This window comes from Prionailurus viverrinus, chromosome X (genome assembly GCF_022837055.1).
Source record: "Prionailurus viverrinus isolate Anna chromosome X, UM_Priviv_1.0, whole genome shotgun sequence".
Lineage (NCBI taxonomy): Eukaryota > Metazoa > Chordata > Mammalia > Carnivora > Felidae > Prionailurus > Prionailurus viverrinus.
In genome coordinates, this window is record NC_062579.1 from 34030897 (window position 1) to 34043137 (window position 12241).

Genomic DNA, 12241 nt, shown 5'->3' on the forward strand with positions numbered 1-12241 from the left:
TCTTTCCAAAGGGGGGAAACTGGGGGCTACATTAGAGAGTCCGCCACTTGAGCCTTTAAGCACTGTCATTTGAATGGCACTTACCTGCATATGATAGATATACAGTTCTAGTTTTTTAATTGTTTTATAATTTTATATTTTTTTAATTTACATCCAAATTAGCATATAGTGCAACAATGATTTCAGGAGTAGATTCCTTAGCACCCCTTACCCATTTAGCCCATCCCCCCTCCCACAACCCCTCCAGTAACCCTCAGTTTGTTCTCCATGTTTATGAGTCTCCTCTGTTTTGTCCCCCTCCCTGTTTTTATATTATTTTTGTTTCCCTTCCCTGATGTTCATCTGTTTTGTCTTTTAAACTCGTCATATGAGTGAAGTCGTATGCTTTTTGTCTTTCTCTGACTGACAAATTTCGCTTAGCATAATACCCTCCAGTTCCAACCACGTAGTTGCAAATGGCAAGATTTCATTCTTTTTGATTGCTGAGTAATACTCCATTGTGTGTGTGTGTGTGTGTGTGTGTGTGTGTGTGTGTGTGTATACCACTTCCTCTTTATCCATTCATCCATCGATGGACATTGGGCTCTTTCCATACTTTGGCTATTGTTGATAGTGCTGCTATAAACATTTGGGTGCATGTGTCCCTTTGAAACAGCACACCTATATCCCCTGGATAAATACCTAGTAGTGCAATTGCTGGGTTGTAGGGTAGTTCTATTTTTAGTTATTTGAGGAACCTCCATACTGTTTTCCAGAGTGGCTGCACCAGCTGGCATTCCCACCAACAATGCAAAAGACATCCTCTTTCTCCGCATCCTCGGCAACAGCCGTTGTTGCCTGAGTTGTTAATGTTAGCCATTCTGACAAGTGTGAGGTGGTATCTCATTGTGGTTTTGATTTGTATTTCCCTGATGATGAGTGATGTTGAGCATTTTGTCATGTGTTGGTTGGCCATCTGGATGTCTTCTTTGGAGAAGTGTCTATTCATGTCTTTTGCCCATTTCTTCACTGGATTATTTGTTTTTTGGGTGTTGAGTTTGATAAGTTCTTTATAGATTTTGGATACTAACCCTTTATCTGATATGTCATTTGCAAATATCTTCTCCCATTCCACCATTTGCCTTTTAGTTTTGCTGATTGTTTCCTTCGCTATGCAGAAGCTTTTTATTTTGATGAGGTCCCAGTAGTTCATTTTTGCTTTTGTTTCCCTTGCCTCTGGAGATGTGTTGAGTAAGAAGTTGCTGTGGCCAAGGTCAAAGAGGTTTTTGCCTGCTTTCTCCTGGAGGATTTTGATGGCTTCCTGTCTTACATTGAGGTCTTTCATCCATTTTGAGTTTATTTTTGTGTATGGTATAAGAAAGTGGTCCAGGTTCATTCTTCTGCATGTCACTGTCCAGTTTTCCCAGCACCACTTGCTGAAGGGACTGTCTTTATTCCGTTGGATATTCTTCCCTGCTTTTTCAAAGATTAATTGGCCATACGTTTGTGGGTCCATTTCTGGGTTCTCTATTCTGTTCCATTGATCTGAGTGTCTGTTCTTGTGCCAGTACCATACTGTCTTGATAATTACAGCTTTGCAATACAACTTGAAGTCTGGGATTGTGATGCCTCCTGCTTTGGTTTTCTTTTTCAAGATTGCTTTGGCTATTCAGAGTCTTTTCTGGTTCCATACAAATTTTAGGATTATTTGTTCTAGCTCTGTGAAGAATGCTGGTGTTATTTTGATAGGGATTGCATTGAATATGTAGATTGCTTTGGGTAGTATCGACAGTTTAACAATATTTGTTCTTCCTATCCAGGAGCATGGAATCTTTTTCCATTTTTTTTGTGTCATCTTCAATTTCTTTCATAAGCTTTCTATAGTTTTCAGTGTATAGATTTTCACCTCTTTGGCTAGATTTATTCCTAGTTATTTTATGAGTTTGGGTTCAATTGTAAATGGGATCAATTCCTTGATTTCTCTTTCTGTTGCTTCATTGTTGGTGAATAGGAATGCAACCGATTTCTGTGCTTTGACTTTATATCCTGCAAATTTGCTGAATTCATGCATCAGTTCTAGCAGTTTTTTGGTGGAATCTTTTGGGTTTTCCATATAGAGTATCATGTCATCTGTGAAGAGTGAAAGTGTGACCTCTTCCTGGCCGATTTGGATGCCTTTTATTTCTTTGTGTTGTCTGATTGCAGAGGCTGACTTTTAATACTATGTTGAATAACAGTGGCGAGAGTGGACATCCCTGTCTTGTTCCTCATCTTAGGGGGAAAGCTCTCAGTTTTTCCCCATTGAGGATGATATTAGCATTGGATCTTTTGTATATGACTTTTATGATCTCAAGGTGTGAGGTGTGATCCTTCTATCCCTACTTTCTTGAGGGTTTTTATCAAGAAAGGATGCTGTATTTTGTCAAATGCTTTCTTTGCATCTATTGAGAGGATCATATGGTTCTTGTCCTTTCTTTTATTGATGTGATGAATCACGTTAATTGTTTTGCGGATATTGAACCAGCCCTGCATCCCAGGTATAAATCTCATTTGGTCGTGGTGAATAATTTTTTTAATGTATTGTTGGAGACGGTTGGCTAATATCTTATTGAGGATTTTTTCCATCCATGCTCATCAGGGAAATTGGTCTATAGTTCTCCTTTTTAGTGGGGTCTCTTTCTGGTTTTGGAATCAAGGTTATGCTGGCCTCATAGAAAGAGTTTGGAAGTTTTCCTTCCATTTCTAGTTTTTCGAACAGCTTCAAGAGAATAGGTGTTAACTCTTTCTTAAGTGTTTGGTAGAATTCCCCTGGAAAGCTATCTGGCCCTGGACTCTTGTTTTTTGGGAGGTTTTTGATTACTAATTTGATTTCTTTATGGTCAGAAGTCTGTTCAAATTTTCTATTTCTTTCGGGTTCAGTTTTGGTAACATATATGTTTCTAGGAATTTGTCCATTTCTTCCAGATTGCCCATTTTTTTGGCATATAATTGCTCATAATATTCTCTTATTATTGTTTTTATTTCTGCTGTGTTGGTCGTGATCTCTCCTCTTTCATTCTTGATTTTATTTATTTGGGTCCTTTCCTTTTTCTTTTTGATCCAACTGGCTAGGGATTTATCAAGTTTGTTAATTCTTTCAAAGAACCATCTTCTGGTTTCATGATCTGTTCTACCGTTTTTTTGGTTTTGAAAGCATTAATTTCTGCTCTAATCTTTATTATTTCTTGTCTTCTGCTGGTTTGGGGTTGTATTTGCCGTTCTTTTTCCAGCTCTTTAAGGCATAAGGTTAGGTTGTGTATCTGAGATCTTTCTTCCTTCATTATGAAGGCCTGGATTGCTATATACTTTCCTCTTACAACTGCCTTTGCTGCGTCCCAGAGGTTTTGGGTTGTGGTGTTAGCATTTTCATTGGCTTCCATATACTTTTTAATTTGCTCTTTAACTTATTGGTTAGCTCATTCATTCTTTAGTAGGATGTTCTTCAGTCTCCAAGTATTTGTTACCTTTCCAAATTTTTTCTTGTGGTTGATTTTGAGTGGTCTGAAAATACGCACGGTATGATCTTGATCTTTTTGTACTTGCTGTGGGCTGATTTGTGTCCCAGTATGTGGTCTATTCTGGAGAATGTTCCATGTGCACTGGAGAAGAATGTATATTCTGCTGCTTTAGGATGAAATGTTCTGAATATATTTGTTAAGCCCATCTGGTCCAATGTGTCATTCAAAGCCATTGTTTCCTTGTTGATATTTTGATTAGATGATCTGTGCATTGCTGTGAGTGGGGTGTTGAAGTCTTCTCCTATTATGGTATAACTATGGATGAGTTTCTTTATGTTTGTGATTAATTGATTTATATATTTGGGTGTTGCCTCATTTGTCACATAAATGTTTACAATTGTTATGTCTTCTTGGTGGATAGACCCCTTGATTATGATATAATGCCCTTCTTTATCTCTTGATACAGTCTTTATTTTAAAGTCTAGATTGTCTGATAGAAGTATGGCTACTCCAGCTTTCTTTTGTTGACCATTAGCATAATAATTTGTTCTCCATCCCTTTACTTTCAATCTGAAGGTGTCTTTAGGTCTAAAGTGGGTCTCTTATAAACAGCATATAGATGGATCTTGTTTTCTTATCCGTTCTGTTACTGTATGTCTTTTGATTGGAGCATTGAGTCCATTAATGTTTAGAGTGAGTACTGAAAGATATGAATTTATTGCCATTATGTTGCTTGTAGAGTTGGAGTTTCTGGTGGTGTTCTCTGGTCCTTTCTAGTCTTTATTGCTTTTGCTATTTATTTATTTATTATTTATTTATTTAATCTTTTCTACCCTCAGAGAGTTCCCCCTTAAAATTTCTGGCAGGGCTGGTTTAGTGGTCACAAACTCCTTTAATTTTTGTTTGGCTGGGTAACTTTTTATATCTCCTTCTATTCTGAATGGCAGCCTTTCTGGATAAAGAATTATTGACTGCATATTTTTCTGATTTAGCACATTGAATATATCCTTTCTGGCCTGCCAAGTTTCTGTGGATAGGTCTGCTGCAAACCTGATCTGTCTTCCCTTGTAGGTTAAGGACTTTTTTTCCCTTGCTAGTTTCATGATTCTCTCCTTGCCTGAGTATTTTGTGAATTGGACTATGATATGCTTTGTTGATGGTCAGTTTTTGTTGAATCTAATGGGGGTCCTCTGTACTTCCTGGATTTTGATGTCTGTGTCTTTCCCTAGGTTAGGAAAGTTTTCTGCTATGATTTGCTTACATAACATTTCTACCCCTATTTCTCTCTCTTCCTCTTCTGGGACCCCTATAATTCTGATGTTGTTCCTTTTTAATGAGTCACTGATTTCTCTAATTTTTAAATCATGCCTTTTTGCCTTAATCTCCCTCTTTTTTTCTGCTTCATTATTCTCCGTAAGTTTGTCCTCTATATCACTGATTCTCTGTTCTGCGTCATCCATCCTTGCCGCCACAGCATCCATTCGAGATTGCAGCTCAGTTATACTATTTTTTTTTCAGCCTGATCAGTTTTTACTTCTTTTGTCTCCATAGAAAAGAATTCTAATCTATTTTCGACTCCAGCTAGTATTCTTATAATGATTCTAAATTCTGGCTCAGACATCTTCCTTGTGTCTGTATTGGTTAAGTCCCTCACTGTCGTTTCTTCCTGCTCTTTCTTTTATGGTGAATTCCTTCGTTTCGTCATTTTGGAAGGAGAAAAGGAATTAACAAGGTAGAAAAAATTAAAATTAAAAGACATGAAAATTAAAAAATTAAAAACACACACACACAAAATTGAATAAATGATTCTAGATCCTAGGTGTGTTTTGGTCTGGGTGTTGAAAGTGGCTTGATAGATTAGAGAAAAAAGGGGGGGAAAAGAAAAAAAAGGAAATCTTGAAAATTTGAAAAAATGAATACACTGAAATAGACTAAAATGAAATGATGAAAGTAAAATAGAATTTGAAAAAATTTACACAAAAGTAAAAAATATAGTAGAAAAAATAAAGAAAAATATTGTTAATAAAAATTGAAAATAAAAATGAATTTTTTCTCTTTCTGTATTCAAGAAAAAGAAAAGAAACGAAAAAGAGAAAAGAAAAAGAAAAAAAGAAAATTGAATAGTTGGACTGGCTAACAGACTGAAATACGACTGAAATTACTGCATTTTCCCCTAGAAGTCAAGCCTTGAAGCACTTTATAGTCCATAAACTAAGCAGGCAGTGACTCTTGTGTTCTTGAAGAGCGAGGTTGGCCCAGTTGAGCGGGGCTTAGTGTAATGACTCCCTTCTCCACTAGATGGCGCTGCTTAGCTTACTGGGGTGGATTGTTGTGGCACTTGTAGGTGCATATGCGCATGTGCGGGAGGGGTGAAAATGGCGTCACCCAGCTACCCAGTCCCTAGTGTCATAACTCTGTTCTCCCCGATCAGCAGTTACACCCGTCCTTCGTCTTTGGCTTTCGTCCACTCCCCACTTCCACTCTGTTACCAAGCCCCAGGCAGCACCTCCCTCCCGATTTTTGTCTCAGATGAGGCTGCCTTCCCCGACCCCCCTCACTTCTGAGGGACTGCTGCTTTGACCCGCTCTGCCCCTCTGCAGAGGGTCTCACTGAGCAATGGCTGGGTGCCGGCCGCACCCTGAAACGCTTGTGGTACCGTGCTGCTGCCAATTCCCAGAGACTGCAGCTGGGTGTCAGCCCACTCCAGAAAAAGTTTGCGAGATAGTGTAGCAGCAGTGCCTCAGGGATTATGGAAAATCACAACACACATCTAGCCCCGGCTTCACCCCCAATGACCTTGTTCCAGCACCAGCAAATGTGGCCGTGTCTGGGGTCTGCTGGGCCAAGGTGGCCTCACAGTCTCTACCAAATATCCTTTCAGCAGTGGAACCGCTTCTCCCTGTGTGGCCCGAGAACCTCCCGGACCCCACTCTGCTCCTGGGGATTCGCCCTTCCCACCAGAGCACCGCCAGGTATCGAGCTGCGGAGTTGCAGACTCTGCGCTCACCTTGTTTACAGTCTTAATGGAATGTAAACCCTCTCCTTTCTCTTTTCTCCCTTTTTAGTTCAGTCCCTGTGGCTGTTTCCAATTTTCCAGTTTCTCTCCAGCTGCTTTTGGGGAGGGGTGCTTTCCCCATTTTCTCCTCCCCACCCCCCATCGTCTCTCCAGATGCAAAAACAGCTCCCTGTTTTCTGAGGCTTCTCTTTCCCCCAGTTCACCTCTCTGTGCCATGTACCTGCTGAGTTCTGTGGTTCAGGTTGTACAGATTGTTTTGCTAATCCTCAGATCAGTTTTCTGGGGGTGCAGGATGGTTTAGTGTTGGTTTGGCTGTTATTTCATGAACGTGAGACACACAAAAAACTTCCATGCTGTTCTGCCATCTTGGCTCCTCCCCCTTTTAAAAAAATTTTTAAATGTTTATTTTTTTCGAGAGAGAGATAGAGAAAGACAGTGTGAGCAGGGGAGGAGCAGAGAGAGAAAGAGAGACAGAATCTGAAGTAGGCCCCAGGCTCTGAGCTGTCAGCACAGCTGACATTGCAGCTCAGCTGTCGTGAGCTGAACTCACGAACTGTGAGATCATGACCAGAGCTAAAGACGGATGCTTAACTGACTCAGTCACTCAGGTGCCCTGATGTACAGTTCTATTAAAAGAGAACTTTGAGGGGCGTCTGGGTGGCTCAGTCGGTTGTGTGTCCAAACGTTGATTTTGGCTCAGGTCATGATCTCACCATTTACGGGATCAAGCCCTGCATCGGGCTCTGTGCTGACAGCTAGAAGCCTCCTTGGGATTCTCCCTCTCTCCATCTCTCTCTGCCCCTCCCCTGCTCATGCTCTCTTTCTGTCTCTCAAAACTAAATAAACATTTAAAAAAATGAAAACAGAGAACTTTGATCTGTCAAGTATCAGAGATTCTGCAGTGCTTTGGCTTTACAGGGAAACAGAATTTAAGAGGTTTATTTTTTGCCTGTGAAGCAATGTCATCCTTCTACCATGGAGTCCTGAGAACATAAGCATCTGTACATGTGTGCGTGTGTCTCCTCCAAAAAAACCCGGAGGCCCTGTTCTCTTCTTCTCTCTTCCTGTAAACCATCTCTCCCAGTCTTGCTTTATCTGTCTCTTCTGTTCAGTGTTCTTTAATCCTATACTTCCTTGTAGCAGAAGGGAATGTAAACCAGAGCCACTGGGGAACTGACCTTCTTGGGTCGTTTTCTACAGATGCAGAGGATTAGCTGAAACAGGCAGTCTTGAGGGGAAGGATTACCTGAAGGACACGGTATGTCCCAGGGGAGGGAGGTCAGTGTTCTGGCAGAGATGACAGTCACAGTAGCTGTTGTCCTATGGTGATGGTGGCCTGGGGACAGTGTGGTGAACACTGGCCATTGGGCTTCTGTTTGGGAATAAGAAAGGAGTGGCTGTCTTGGCAGTGAAACTATAGTATTTCACCATACCCACTGTGTCTGCTAGGCCTCTGGAATAAATATGGGGCTGGCACTAACTTACACCTTCCTTCACCTTCATATTACCTTGTTCTATCTGGGACTTCACTTTTTTCAAGGAATTGAAAAGCATTTCTCTTGCCCCAGCTGCCTGTTAGTAAGGGCCTGAGGAGGAAGGCAAGACACAGTTATTGCTTCTACCACTATTTCAGTCCTGATGGTGGCGCAGGTAATTATGCTTGGAAAACATTTACGGTAAAGTAGAACAGAGAAAATCTCCGTGGCCGACTCTGCAACGAACAGGAAATGGCGGCCATAAATAGTGGTGTCTAAATGAAGGGCTCCAGCATCATTCCTCCCTGCTCCCCGTTCCCACCTCCATTCCAACCCCACCCGGGATTTCTTAATTTCTTCTTCCATACACAGGTGCTGAGGATTGAGAACTGGCTGGTAAAATGCGTTCCCTTTTCGCAGAGGGAAAAAGTATGAGTTATGGTGGAGGGTAGGATGTGGTAACGTAGGATGCCACGTCCGCTAGATGACAAACGTTTGTTGCATGGCTACGGCAGCACACGGCGCAAGGAAGATCCACATGAAAAGCAAGGGGTCTTGCCGTTTACATGCTGCCCCTGTACCTTGTCTTTACCTCTCCAGTGCATTCAGGTGTCACTTAGAATTGTTGGCATGAGTATTTTGTTGTCTGACATCTTTCTCTGGCTGTTAGAGCCTACTAACCTGTGTATAGGGCATCCCAGAAGTACTGGGAATTAATGCTTTCTATGAATGACAGGAGCAGGTGCATAAACAGCCCACGTCCATCCCCCTCTACACAAGCTCCTATAGGTCCCCACTGGATTCAGTGTAGGGTAGCTTGCTTGATAATGGACCTTTTATTGGCTGCCTTGTTTTTCTCAGTCTCACTTCCCCACTCCTCTGTGGGTGTTTCCAGAAATCATCTCCCAAAGCAACCACTGGTACTTGGACCCTTACCTCAGGGTCTTCTGGGGGAACCCAAACTAAGGCCTAGCCTGTTGGAAAAGGTAGACATACTGTCGAGCGTGAAGAAGTACCATTGGCTTCAAGTTACAATCCTTCTGCTTAATTTTCTGTGTGACGTGCAGAGTCCTCTGTCGTGAAGAAGAGAAATAGGTAAAGAAGCACTTATTTTGCTCTTGACAATACAGGGAAGAGGTTTCACTGTTTTATTGAGAAAGGAGGAATACAATTATGAATCCAGCCATGGGCATGATGCCTCTGTCCTCCGTGGGGAGAAGGTTGAGAAGGCTTCTGGTGTGCGTGGCAGAGTCTGGCTGGGGGTGGGGCTACAGGGCTCTGCTGGGCAGCAAGGAGAGGGGAAATGCAGGTCACATTTTCAAGACCTTGGTGGTAGATTAAGTAACCTTCAGCACACGTTTGATAACTTGATATGTAATGCTCTTTGTTAGCCTTTTTTTAACTTTATTTTTGAGAGAGAGAGAGAGAGAGAGAGAGAGAAGGAAAGCATGAGTGGGGGAGGAGCAGAGAGAGAGGGGGACAGAAGACCTGAGGCGGGTTCTGCGCTAACGGCAGAGAGCCCCTTGTGGGGCTCGAACCCGCTAGCTGTGAGATCACGACCTGAGCCAAAGTCGGACGCTTAACCAACTGAACCACCCAGGCGCCCCTTTTTGGTAGCCTTTAAAACTAAAAGCAAAAGGCTCAAAAGTAATAGGATTGGGACTAAGAAAAAACCCTCATTTTCCAGGCAGTTACTGACCCTTGCAAAGTGGCTTCCTTGTGTTAATAGTGACAAGCCACCAGCCTCCAAGTTATTTATTACAGTGGAACAGCTGCAAGTCTATGAGTATGGATGTGTTCTGTAAAACCCTTTAAGCTTTCTTTCAAATACTGATTTTATTAGCATCAGTGATTGTCTCTGTTGAGTAGTTCAGCATGTAGTGAGCTGCACTGTTTATCTTTAGCCAGCGCGCGGAAACTGTTACTTAAGTAATGCAAAGGAAAGCCATTTTTGTTTGGGGCGTGCTGGCTCAAATCCCTGCCTGCTCTGTTCACCTGCTATTTACCTAGTGTGCAAGCAGGGCACTGCAGAGCAGAGCTGAGAAGTGGGATGCGAACCCTCCTTGGCATCCGCATTCCCCCTCTCCACAGAGGAGCTCCTTCCTTCCCTCGGGAAACAGGAAAGAGGTGCTAATAGCATCTGGGGTAAACTGCGTTCAAAATCTTGCTCTCAGGGGCATGGCTGCCGGCCAGCCCAGCCACCGTGGACTGGTGTTTCATTTCCCTTCTCTTCCAGCTGGAGAGAAGCGGAATCTCAGGGTTCTACCAGGCAGGGAGGGGCCTGGAGGAAAAAGACTGGGTCTGAGCGTCTAATTGAATGCTTGCCCAGGTGCAAGAAATCAATTCTGTCCTCCCCACTGGAGGGATCTCCTCTGCGGTCACGTCCCCTTTTATCCAAATATATGGCACATTCGAAGGCACGCATTCAGGAGCCGACACCCGCAGCACCTTAGTGTCACTTAGTTCATCACGCCCCCTTCGACAAGAACCTTTCTTCTGAGTAACAGTAGAAAGTTGTTATTGTTTCCCTGGAGGGAGAATAATAGATATCTTGATGTGACACATTCTGTGCAACGGGGACCCTGGCAAACAGAGTCTGCCGATTTCACAGAAAATAATTTGATTTCTGAAATCGTTATTTCAAGAGCATGCTTTTTTTTTTTTTTAATTTTAAATGAGGATTCCACCTGCTGTACAGGGAGGAGTGAGGGAAAGGTGCCAGGAAGTGAAAGCCTGGTGAGGGAAATTAGAGACGGCTAAGTATTCTTAAGGAGCTGCGGCAAACACTGGGCACAGAGGCTGGCATTGGAAGGGGGCCAGCCTGAGCAAAAGGGGCTGACTGTCCTCCTCGCCAGCTCCAGTGGGCAGAGCTAGCAGAGGGGAAGCTGAAAAAAAAGGGAAGTTGAGGAGGATAAAAGTGAATAGAAAGGAGACTATTAATTCAGAGTCTTTAGGAAGAATTTGTGCTTTTACGAGGCAGCTGTTAAGGGGACCAAGGGGGAAAGATAGGATAGAACCACAAGCCTTCTTCTAGAAGAGTTACCAGTTGAGAACACAGGCCTCTCTCTGTGGCTTCATCGTTATGCTTTATTTGTTTGCTGCATAATTCTCCCTGGGTCTTGCTCCTCTATGGAGATTTCTGATGAATTAAGCTACGCTGGTGTGTTATTTGGGGCTGGACACTCACTGTGTTTCTCTGCACAGGTCGTATATTTGCATTTGAAAGATGGTCTAAACTTGAAGAAATAATGTATCATGAGGGAATGGCAGACTCAACGAGGCCAACGTCAAGTGTTGTCCACCGCATCCCCCCCCTTATTGTCACAGATCCATTTGTTGTGAGCTCAAAAAACATGATCTCGGGGTCCCTGGGTGGCTCAGTCGGTTAAGCATCTGGCTCTTGATTTTAGCTCAGGTCATGATGGCACGGTTCATGAATTTGAGCTCTGAGTTGGGCTCCATGCTGACAGTCACTGGGGAGCCTGCTTGAGATTCTCTCTCTCCCTCTCTCTACTACTCCTCTGCTTGCACTCTCTGTCTCAACAACAAATAAACATTACAAAAAAAAACCATGATCTCTCCAAATTTCTGTTGAACTGTTCATCACATTTCTTAAATGTGTGGAATGCAAAATGTAAAATATCATTCCAGAAAAAGCACAAAGAAATCACAGGCAGGTTACAAGACCTGATGTCAGAGACATGTGAGCTGAACCAATGCCCTCACCCCAACTAGCCCAATGTTTGGCTGAAGGCATCTTCAGAAACTGCAAGTTTTACTATCATGTGAGGTCTGAATCAAGCATCGAGCAGAAGGCTCAACCTCAGAAGGTATCCAGTCACAGTTGGCCTCTTGTCAGAGTTTTCCAGGATACAAAGGGTTGTCCTAGAGCCTCTCTATACCTGTGGCACCTTGACAGGTAACCACCTAATTCATAATTTACACTCTGGGGTACTAGGCAAGGTGCAATCCCCCCACCCCCCCAGATTCCAGTCGTCCATGAACAGATTTATTTCTAATGTGCTTTAAGGTAGGCCAGCACTGTTCAATTGAACTTTCTGGGATGGTGGAAATGTTCTATGTCTGTGCTGTCCATACATAGCCTCTGGCCACATGTTATTTAGCACTTGAAATGTGGCTAGTTTGACTGGGAAGTGCATTTTAAATTTTATCTAAACTTAATTAATTTGCATTTCAATAGCAACATGTGGCTGGTGGCTACCGTGTTAGACACAGGGCAGAAGCACACTCCAAAATATGATAAAATGGAATAA